The sequence below is a fragment of the Chelonoidis abingdonii genome, chromosome 2 (assembly GCF_003597395.2).
Source record: "Chelonoidis abingdonii isolate Lonesome George chromosome 2, CheloAbing_2.0, whole genome shotgun sequence".
Lineage (NCBI taxonomy): Eukaryota > Metazoa > Chordata > Testudines > Testudinidae > Chelonoidis > Chelonoidis abingdonii.
In genome coordinates this window covers 128,886,031-128,895,844 of record NC_133770.1, presented here as the reverse complement: position 1 = coordinate 128,895,844, position 9,814 = coordinate 128,886,031, and positions in this window count along the sequence as shown.

Sequence of the window (9,814 nt, the reverse complement as noted above, 5' to 3'; positions counted from 1 at the left end):
CCTGTTTTTCCTGCCAGCTCAGGACTCCAGCACCCTGTCTTGCTGAGCCAGACACTCTTGTCTACTTCAACAAAGACCCAGAGTCTGAATTACCTGCCCGAAAGCTGCAGGTCTACCTGAAAACAGCTCACAGAAGTGTGCTTGTCTTTAGCACCCAGATGCCCAACTCCCAATGGGGTCTAAAGCTTATGCAGGGTAAACTTATAAATTGTTCGCCCTCTATAACACTGATAGAGAGATATGCACAGTTGTTTGCTCCCCAGGTATTAATACATACTCTGAGTTAATTAATAAGTAAAAAATGATTTTATTAAATACAGAAAGTAGGATCTAAGTGGTTCCAAGTAGTAACAGACAGAACAAAGTAAGTCACCAAGCAAAATAAAATCAAATGCGTAAATCTATATGTAATCAACTGAGTACAGATAATCTCACTCTCAGAGATGCTTCAGTAAGTTTTTTCCTCAGATTGGACACTTTCCAGACCTGGGCACAATTCTTTCTCCTGGTACAGCTCTTGTTCCAGCTCAGGTGATAGCTAGGGGATTCTTCATGATGGTTCTTCTCTCTCTTTGTTCTCTTTCACCGATCTGTTGCATAAGGTGGGAATCCTTTTGTCCCTCTTTGAGTTTCCACCCCCTCCTTCTCAATGGAAAAACACGAGGTTAAAGATGGATTCCAGTTCAGGTGACATGATCAAATGTCAGTGCAAGACTTCACTGCCCACTTGCCAGCACACACACATACAGAAAGACTTAAAGGTAAAACACAGCCATCTGCAGACAATGGTCGTGGTTAATGGGAGTCATCAAGATTCCAAACCACCATTAATGGCCCACACTTTGCATACTTACAATAGGCCCTCAGAGTTATATTTCAGATTTCTAGTGTCAGATGCAAGAGTGGTACATTTATACAAATAGGATGACCACAATCAGTACATTATAAGCTTTGTAATGTTACCTTACAAGAAACCTTTTGCATGAAGCATATCTCAGTTACATTATATTCACTTATTAAATTTTTATAAAACCATATAGACTGCACAACGTCACAATAGCTTCTACAGAAGACTTGGCCATATCACACAAAATCAAATTAAGGTTGTGGCATGCACACAGACCAAAAAAGGCTCATGGATTTTCTGCCAGCAATCTAGCTTGCAAGCCAGAAATGCATCCTCTCATATTGGCACCATTATCATAGCCTTGTCCTCTAATGTTCATTACAGACAATCCCATTCATTTTAGTTCATCAAGGAGAGCCTGAAGAAGTCCAAAACCTGTAGTGTCTTCTACTTCTAAAAATGTGATAAATGATTCCTTAACTGTAATCTTTGCTGAATCGCTATTGTTGACAAATCTCACTACTAACAACATCTGTTCTTGATGACTTATGTCCGGAGTGCAATCTAGAATTACGGCAAAATATTTTGCCAAAGTAACCAATGAAACCATTTTGCCTCTCACTTTATCACTCATTAGCGTGATCAGTTCATTTGGAATTCTTGGTCCCAAATAGTGGTCATGTATGTCATTTTCAGTTACTCTTCGGAGATGATCACTCAGCACTGTGTCAGATTTTCCCAGCAGTTGTACAAGGCCCAAAAAATTGCCATTTTTGGGCTGGGATAATTTCTCAACGCTTCCTCTAAAAGCAAAATTGTTGTTTAATAGATATTCAACAATAGATAATAGACGTTCAAGACCACGATGCCAACGCCGCTTCTCTGACTCCAGCAATCTTTGATTTTGGGCATCAAGAATTGTCTAATTTTTTTTTAACCTTACACTCAGCTCACATCCTTTGTGCATACTTTCAATGTGGTGTCATGTCTTTTCATGTTGCAGTAATATGTGACTAAGATTTGTCCAATCATTAATATGGTTGCTATCTTAAAATTGCAACTATTGAAAATCTTGCATGGGAAACAAAATACAGCATCCTTGCATTTAGCGTACACAAGCCACGTCTGTCGACAATTTCATTGTTAGAAAGTCTTTTGTAGTAATTATTTTCTGTGAATTTCCTACCTCTGATGTTTTTAGGATATTCAAGACCTTTCATTCTCACAGGAAATAGCACGGAATTTGTTGTTTAACGATTGCGGCCATATGCCAACGTCATCTATATCCCATGCTAGTACAGTTTCAACTATTGTAATTTCTTGTTTTGTTTCTGCATCTGTTTCAAATGATTGTTCTCTGTGTTGTTGCATTTCTTGAATGCATAAAAATTTTCTTCGGCAGTTAGTTGATGATCTTGCAACTTTGTTGTTTTCATGATGTACAAACTTAAGTATAGAACCCTTCTGTGCTTGTACAGCTAATCCTATTTCATCTTTCCGTTTTCTTGTTTGTGACCCAGAAAGTTGGTTTGATACAACAATACTTATAAGGGTGTTTTTTAAAGAAATAACTGTTTCAACTATTGTCAGACTATCAGAAATATTATTTAAAATAACTAATATAGGATATCCGTGAGTCTGTGACCTTGAGCTAGTGTGAAGGCACCTCACAAGGCACTCCTCCGTGACTGAGACACAGTACAGTTGGAAACCCATGTCATTTTTACAGATCCACTTTTTAGTTTTAAATGTATAGTGGGCATCAGTCTTAATGTTAGTTATAACTCTATATTAACTTTATACTGTAAATAGATCAATGGCATTATCCAGTTTAATAATCTGGGTTTCCAAGCAGTGGGAAAATATAACCCTAGTTTTACTCCTAGGTAAAGCACAAAGTGACCAAAATGAAGTAAGCACAGAATCATCAAATCTAGATTAAGGTAGCACAGAAATGTTACAGAAGTCCTATTGTGCCTTATTTTTGTTTGGAAAGACATTAGCAATAGCAGCACATTTGGGGCACTGCCAGAAATACATGATAAATCACTGCCTCTAAAGTTGCATCAAAAACTGATATTTTCACAGCTGCACAGATTTTTCACAAGGAAGTGTCCCTGGCCTTTTTAACTCATATTAACCATGCATTTACTTGGCAAAAGCTATACTGACTCACTGGGAAAAAAAGCAAGAGAATCTTAGTACAACATATAGTCACTCTATACACTAGTAAGGAGATGAGCATATCACAGTTGTTGGAGGGCTCTATTTAGCAGTAACAGGGCTATAGGAAAGCCCATCAACATTTTTTGATTCTCTGATGAAAACTGGCCCACTCCCTGCCCCATACCAAACTTGTCACAAATAATTGTCAACAACTTAATTTTCTGTTTTTGGCTAAGATATTGATTTTTTTTTTTTTAATCCTGAATCTAAATGTCAGGATTGTTAGCTACGCATTTTTGGCAAACAAAGTTGTTTAATGACAATCTAAATGCGCAACACTAGTAAGCTGCTTTCATGCTTGGCTCCAAGCCCAGCCTGCTGGGTCCAACAGCTTGCAGTAGAGAAGGAGATAGGTGGAAAAACTGCAGGACCCCCCCAAATTCACCTCTTGGGGTGCAGACTGGGAACGAGCGCAGCAACCTCAGGTCCAATCACAATGACAACAACACCACTGCCGAGCTCCAAAGGGACCATGTAAAGTTAGCACAGGCATCTGATCTCAGGGACAGGGCCCATGGAGACACAACAGCTCATCCTGCCTGTGCAGCTTCTTCCTGGATGAAGAGGATCGCACTGCCCAGCCAGGGGAGAGATGTGCTCCCAGCTACGAGTGCCAGATGTCCTGGATTTTTTATAGGGCCAGCCCTGATATTTGGGGCTTTGTCTTATATAGGCACCAATTACCCCCACCTAGGGTGACCAGACAGCTAGTGTGAAAAATCAGGACTGAGGTGGAGGGTAATAGGAACCTACATAAGAAAAAAAAAACCCAAAATTGGGACCGTCCCTATAAAAGTGGGACATCTGGTCACCCTACCCCAACCCTCTGTCCTGATTTTTCACACATGCTATCTGGCTATCCCCATCCCAGCCAGCTGTGTGTGACCATTCCAATCCTGGCTGGCTGCCGAGGAAGTGAGTTACTTTCACTTTCATTCCTCCGCATGTGGCCAGCCAGCCCTGCCGGAGGGGAGGGGGGAGAGAGAGAGGGGTGCTCTATGGGGGGAGAGGGAGAAAGGGGGGTGCTCCATGGTGCAGAGGGGAGAAGAATGGATGTTATGGGGGACAACAAAGGATACTGCCAGAGCCGCCGAGCCTGCCTCACCTCAAGCCAGGGGAAAGAGTCACATTCACAAGTGAGTTCCTTCCCCCACCTCTACCCCCTCCCCTTCCCAAAGACCCCAGCAGCCAATCCCCTCCCTCAGACTGTGCTGCATTTGGCTCTCTCTAGGACCCAGCAGTCCTGCTCTTACATGCGCCACTGCTTCCCATCTGTCCGGGCTCTGGCAAAGTGGTGCATATTTAGACTTCTAGTATTTGTATGTAAGCACTTGTACATTCTGTCAATATTCTGTTGCTTGTTTTCATGTGTTATATTTAAATGGGAGTTTGTTATATTTGACTGTTCCTCACTAGCTCTTACCTGTACTTTACCAACTTATTTCCTAGCCTGTGTACTAGGATATAGAGTTCCCCCTTTAATAAATTAATCCATATGGGATGTCTCCACTATGTGCTCCTCCATACCTGTTGTCTTTCCTCCAGTCCCTACATAGAATCATAGAACTGGAAGGGACCTCAAGAGGTCATCTAGTCCACTCCCCTGCACTCAAGGCAGGTCTAAGTATTATCTAGACCAGTGGTTCTCAAACTAGGTTTGCTGCTTGTTCCGGGAAAGCCCTTGGCGGGCCAGGCGGGTTTGTTTACCTGCTGTGTCCGCAGGTTTGGCTGGTTGCGGCTCCCGTTAGCCGCGGTTTGCCGCTCCAGGCCAATGGGGGCTGCAGGAAGGGTGGCCAGCACGTACCTCGGCTCATGCTGCTTCCTGCAGCCCCCATTGGCCTGGAGCAGTGAACCGTGGCCACTGGGAGCTGCAATCGGCTGAACCTGAGGATGTGGAAGGTAAACAAACCGGCCCAGCCCACCAGGGGTTTTCCCTGATCAAGCAGTGGACCTAGTTTGAGAACCACTGATCTAGACCATCCCTGACAGGTGGTTGTCCAACCTGCTCTTACAAATCCCCAATGATGGAGATTCCATCACCTCCCTGGGCAATTTATTCCAGTGCTTAATCATTATGACATTTAGGATGATTTTCTTAATGTCCAACCTAAACCGCCCTTGCTGTAATTTAAGCCCATTGCTTCTTGTTCTATCCTCAGAGTTTAAGAAGAACAATTTTTCTCCCTCTTCCTTGTAACAACCTTTATGTATTTGAAAACTGTTATCATGTCCCCTCTCAGTCTTCTTTTTTCCAGACTAAACAAACCCAACTCTTTCAGTCTTTCCACAAAGGTCATGTTTTCTAGACCTTTAATCAATTTTGTTGCTCTTCTCTGGACTTTCTCCAATTTGTCCACATCTTTCCTGAAATGTGGCACCCAGAACTGGACACAATACTCCAGTTGAGGCCTGATCAGCACGGAGTAGAGCGGAAAGAACTGCTTTTTTTGCAACAGTGTTACATTGTTGACTCATATTTAGCTTGTGATCCACTATGACCCCCAGATCCCTTTCTGGAGTACTCCTTCTTAGGCAATCATTTCCCATTTTGTATGTGTGCAACTGATTGTTCCTTGTTAAGTGGAGTACTTTGCATTTGTCCTTATTGAATTTCATCCTATTTATTTCAGACAATGCCAGAAGTCTGATTCCATTTTGGGTTAGATAGAACCAATCCTTCTTGTATAGTCTCCTCCTTTCCCAAAAGGTCCTCCAGTTCCTAATAAGCCTAAAACTCTCCTCAGTACACTATTGTCTTATCTCTGCACTGAGACCCTGCATTTATGCCTGTCCGTCTGGCCCTGGATGTTGAACTGGATGCATTTCAGAGAATGCTACCATGGAAGTTCTGGACTCTAATCTCTTGCTTATAAGATGAAATTTTGCCTCCAGGACCTCTCTCCTACCTTTCCCTATGTCGTTGATATTGACATGTACCAGGACAACAGGCTCCTCTCCATCACTACACATAAATCTGTCTAGATGTCTCATTAGATCTGCAAACTTCACACCCAGCAGGCAATTTACAATGTGGTTTTGCCCATCATCACAAACCCCACTATCTGTATTTCTAATAACTGAATCTCTTGTTACTATTACCTGGCTCTTCCTAGTAACAGGGATTCTTTCCCCAAGAGGGATATCCTTAATGCAAGAGGATAGCATGACATCACTTGAAAAGAGAGTTCCAACTATGGGATTGTTTCCCTCTCCTCCATCTTGATGTTCTCCTTCCCTGAGACTTTTATCTTCCTCAACAGTACAGAGCCTGTCAGGCTGGGGGTCAGACAGCTCTATTCTGTTCCAGATAGTCTCATCTGTGAACCTCTCTGTCTTCCTTAGTTCCCCTCGTCCAGCTTCCTTAGCCTGAAGACAGGGCTGCTGAGATCTGGTTCAGGCCCCAGTGAAAAATTTTTTTTGGCCCCCCCAGCAGGAGTGGACTAGCTAAACAGGGCTGATGAAGCTGGGGAAGCCAGGCCCTGGTAATTTGTACTGGCTCCCCCAGCCCCTCATCGGCCCTGCCTGAAGACCCTGTGCATTGTTGCTGAGAGCCATGATTTGCCTGCACTGTACGCACACATATACTACCTGCTCATAAAGCAGGTAATCAAACATGCTGAATTCAGTGCAATAAACTGGATAGCCTCCTCTCTGCTGCTGGACTTTTGCCTGCATTATTTTTCTTTCATTTTTATGGGGGAGGGAGGGTATAACATTTCAGAGTGCAATCCAGACCAGTGAGGGGCTGTTTCATCCCTGTCCTGTAACATTGGGTGCCTTACAGTGCCTTGCTGCTGGAGCTCATAATCCTTGTCTTGTGGCCATACACACACAGTATTCCAGCATGCAAGTCACACCTGAGTGTCTGTGCAACCTGTTTGCTAAATTCTGCCTGGACAGGGCTGTGGGGGTTTGGAACATATGCGGAACAATAGCATCATACAGGGGAATTTTATAACTTCAAATACAATTTGCTACGTATTTTTCCACCATGATAAGATTGACCAGGAAATTATTAGTTTTTAAATGAAATCTTACAAGGCATATTTTGCACAAAGATTATGGCAATAGTGTGTAGGGTTTCAATATAGGGGTGCATTCCATCACAGTGGGGGCATAGCATTATTGGCCTAAACTTAGAGTCTGTTTGTTAGATGTATCTGCCTCTTACAATCCCTTTCTAAACTCCCCTGTTTGTTAGCTGTTCTGGTCATTTTGGAGCTGGCATTTTAAACCTCTGTTCTCCCTGAGCCAGACCCACCCACTTGCCAAGGGAACCTAAAGGGATCAAAGGAGAGCAGGCTAAAGCCTCGTTAATAAGTTCTTAGTCTTGCCTAGCAGGTTGCTTCGCTCAGCATGTAGCCTCCAAAACAGACCATACTATAAACTTTTGTCAAAAGAGTAAATGGCAAGCACACAGCAAACAAACAGAAGGACAAACTCAATAGTCTCTCTCCCTTTACCTGGAGGACTCCCTTGCAAAACTCCCCTGTTTGCTGCTCCTGTTCACTAACTCCCATGATCCAAATACTATTTAAGTATTTATACAGAATGGAACAGCTTCAGCAGGAGATTGTGACCGAGACCTGCCCCAAAACAGTCACTAGTTAAAATACTCTTGTGAGAAGTGGGAAACCCAACTTAAAATCCCTGCTCCATATTAGGCAGGGGGAGAAATTGAACCCAGGTTTCTCACATCCTGGATGAATCCTTTAATCACTAGGCTAAAAGTTATAATGGAGGGCAGCACTTTCTCCTTTAGCATGTTCAGAGCACTCCAACAGGATTGGGCCCCAAAGGCAAGGGAAAACCTGTTCCCTAGAATCCTATTTAGGGGAAGTATCAGAACTAAGGTGTTGTGTATGCTCAGTCACCTACAGGATTAGGTAGCAACTAAGTGGGAGTTTTACGAATGCTGGTGGCACCTAAATGTTGGATTTAGTCACTTAAAGTGGAACTTAGGTGTCTGAGAGTCTTTGTGAATCTAGCCCTAGGTGAAGTTTGGATCCTTAACACCTCAAGATTGGATCCTAAGTTTGGTCAGTTAACTTAAAAAACACGCCCAATGAGGAGATCATTTCTGCCAGGGGCGGCTGTAGGTATTTTGCTGCCCCAAGCACGGCAGGCAGGCTGCCTTTGACGGCATGCCTGTGGGAGGTCTGCTGAAGCCGTGGGACCAGTGGACCCTCCACAGGCATGCCGCCAAAGGCAACCTGCCTGCCGCTCTTGCGGTGACTGGCAGAGCGCCCCCCATGGCTTGCCACCCCAGGCACGTACTTATTTCTGCTCTTATTAAACATGTATAATATTAAAACTTTAAAAGAAAAATTAGTAATTATAGGCAAGATTTTTAAAGATAAAGTTAGGCTCCTCTGTCCATATCTAGTACCTAAATACAAATGACAAATTCTATTCACAGAGAATGTGCAACTCCCATTGACTGCAGTAGGAATTATTGGCAATTAAAATTTCTGAAAATCAGGCCATTAAATTAGGTATATATAGATATACATTTTTATTATTATTTTGTAATTTTTTGGCTCTAGTTGCTTTTATTATAGACATATGTTCAAAACTGCTGAAAAAAGGTTAAAATCTGTGAAATGAGATAAAGATGATAGCTATTTTAGCTGAAATTGGTTTCACTCTTGGTTTTGAACCATTCTTTACAAGACAAGGATTATAAGCTTATTAAAAATAAAAGAAATAAATAAAAAGTCACCAGACCAAGCAAGACCAAGTCACCAGACCAAGTCTTAGCTAAAGAAGACCATCTGAACCTCTCAATTACAGTGCCTGCTCTCCACCACTAAATGGTTCTTGGTAAAAGTTGTTGTGGGTACTGAATAAGGAAATATTTTGTGATAAAGTAGAGAAAAAAAATAGCTGGCATGGGGAAAGAGTGAGCAGAAGGCTTTTGACCAGGAACAGAAAAAGATTCTTAGAAGAAGACAGAGAGAATTAGAAGGGAAATAGAATCTAAACGAGGGTCTGACACTGAAAACAACAGCTGTAAGTCCTCGAAGTGGACTAGCCAATATGTAGCTACAAAGAATATTCCAGGTGAACACCTAAGCTGAAGTTAAAAGTTCTTAGATTTTGAGAAGCCAAAGTCTAATAACTCAGTACTTCAGTAAGAGGCAGCATTACCCCTAGGCCAGAGAAAACATCTCTTTATCTTAAGAGAATTGATTGGGACATCTGAGGGTCTCCACTATTTCCCGGAAAGTTCAGGGACTGAATCCAGGGAGAAATCTGTGTGTCTAATACTTACACCAGTTCAAGGAAGATCAGAGACAAGCTAAGATGTAATAAATGCAGAATACTTCCCTACATCTTCCCTTATAATTGTTAATAGCTCAGCTGGAGTAACAGGTAAGACTTTCCACTTTAATATACAGGTGAGACTCCTTTAAGATTCATAGGACTGTAATTAGTAAAATCCTGCAGACCTCAGGAGAAAAGATAAATTTCTACTAAGTAACTACATTTTAATATCTTATTTGAATAGTGCAATAAGAAATTTTGCCCAAGTTGAACCTGTTGTCTCTGTAACTGACAATGAAAACTATTGACTGACTGAACTGTGAAATGCTACATAATCCTCATTTTGAATGGTTTTGCTATGTACTATATAAACTACAAAAATATATTTTATGTTGCAATATGACTTGCCATTTAATTTCTTGCTTCTAATGGGTATTAGTAAGAATGAAATTTAGTCTACTATGTGGCTGAAAT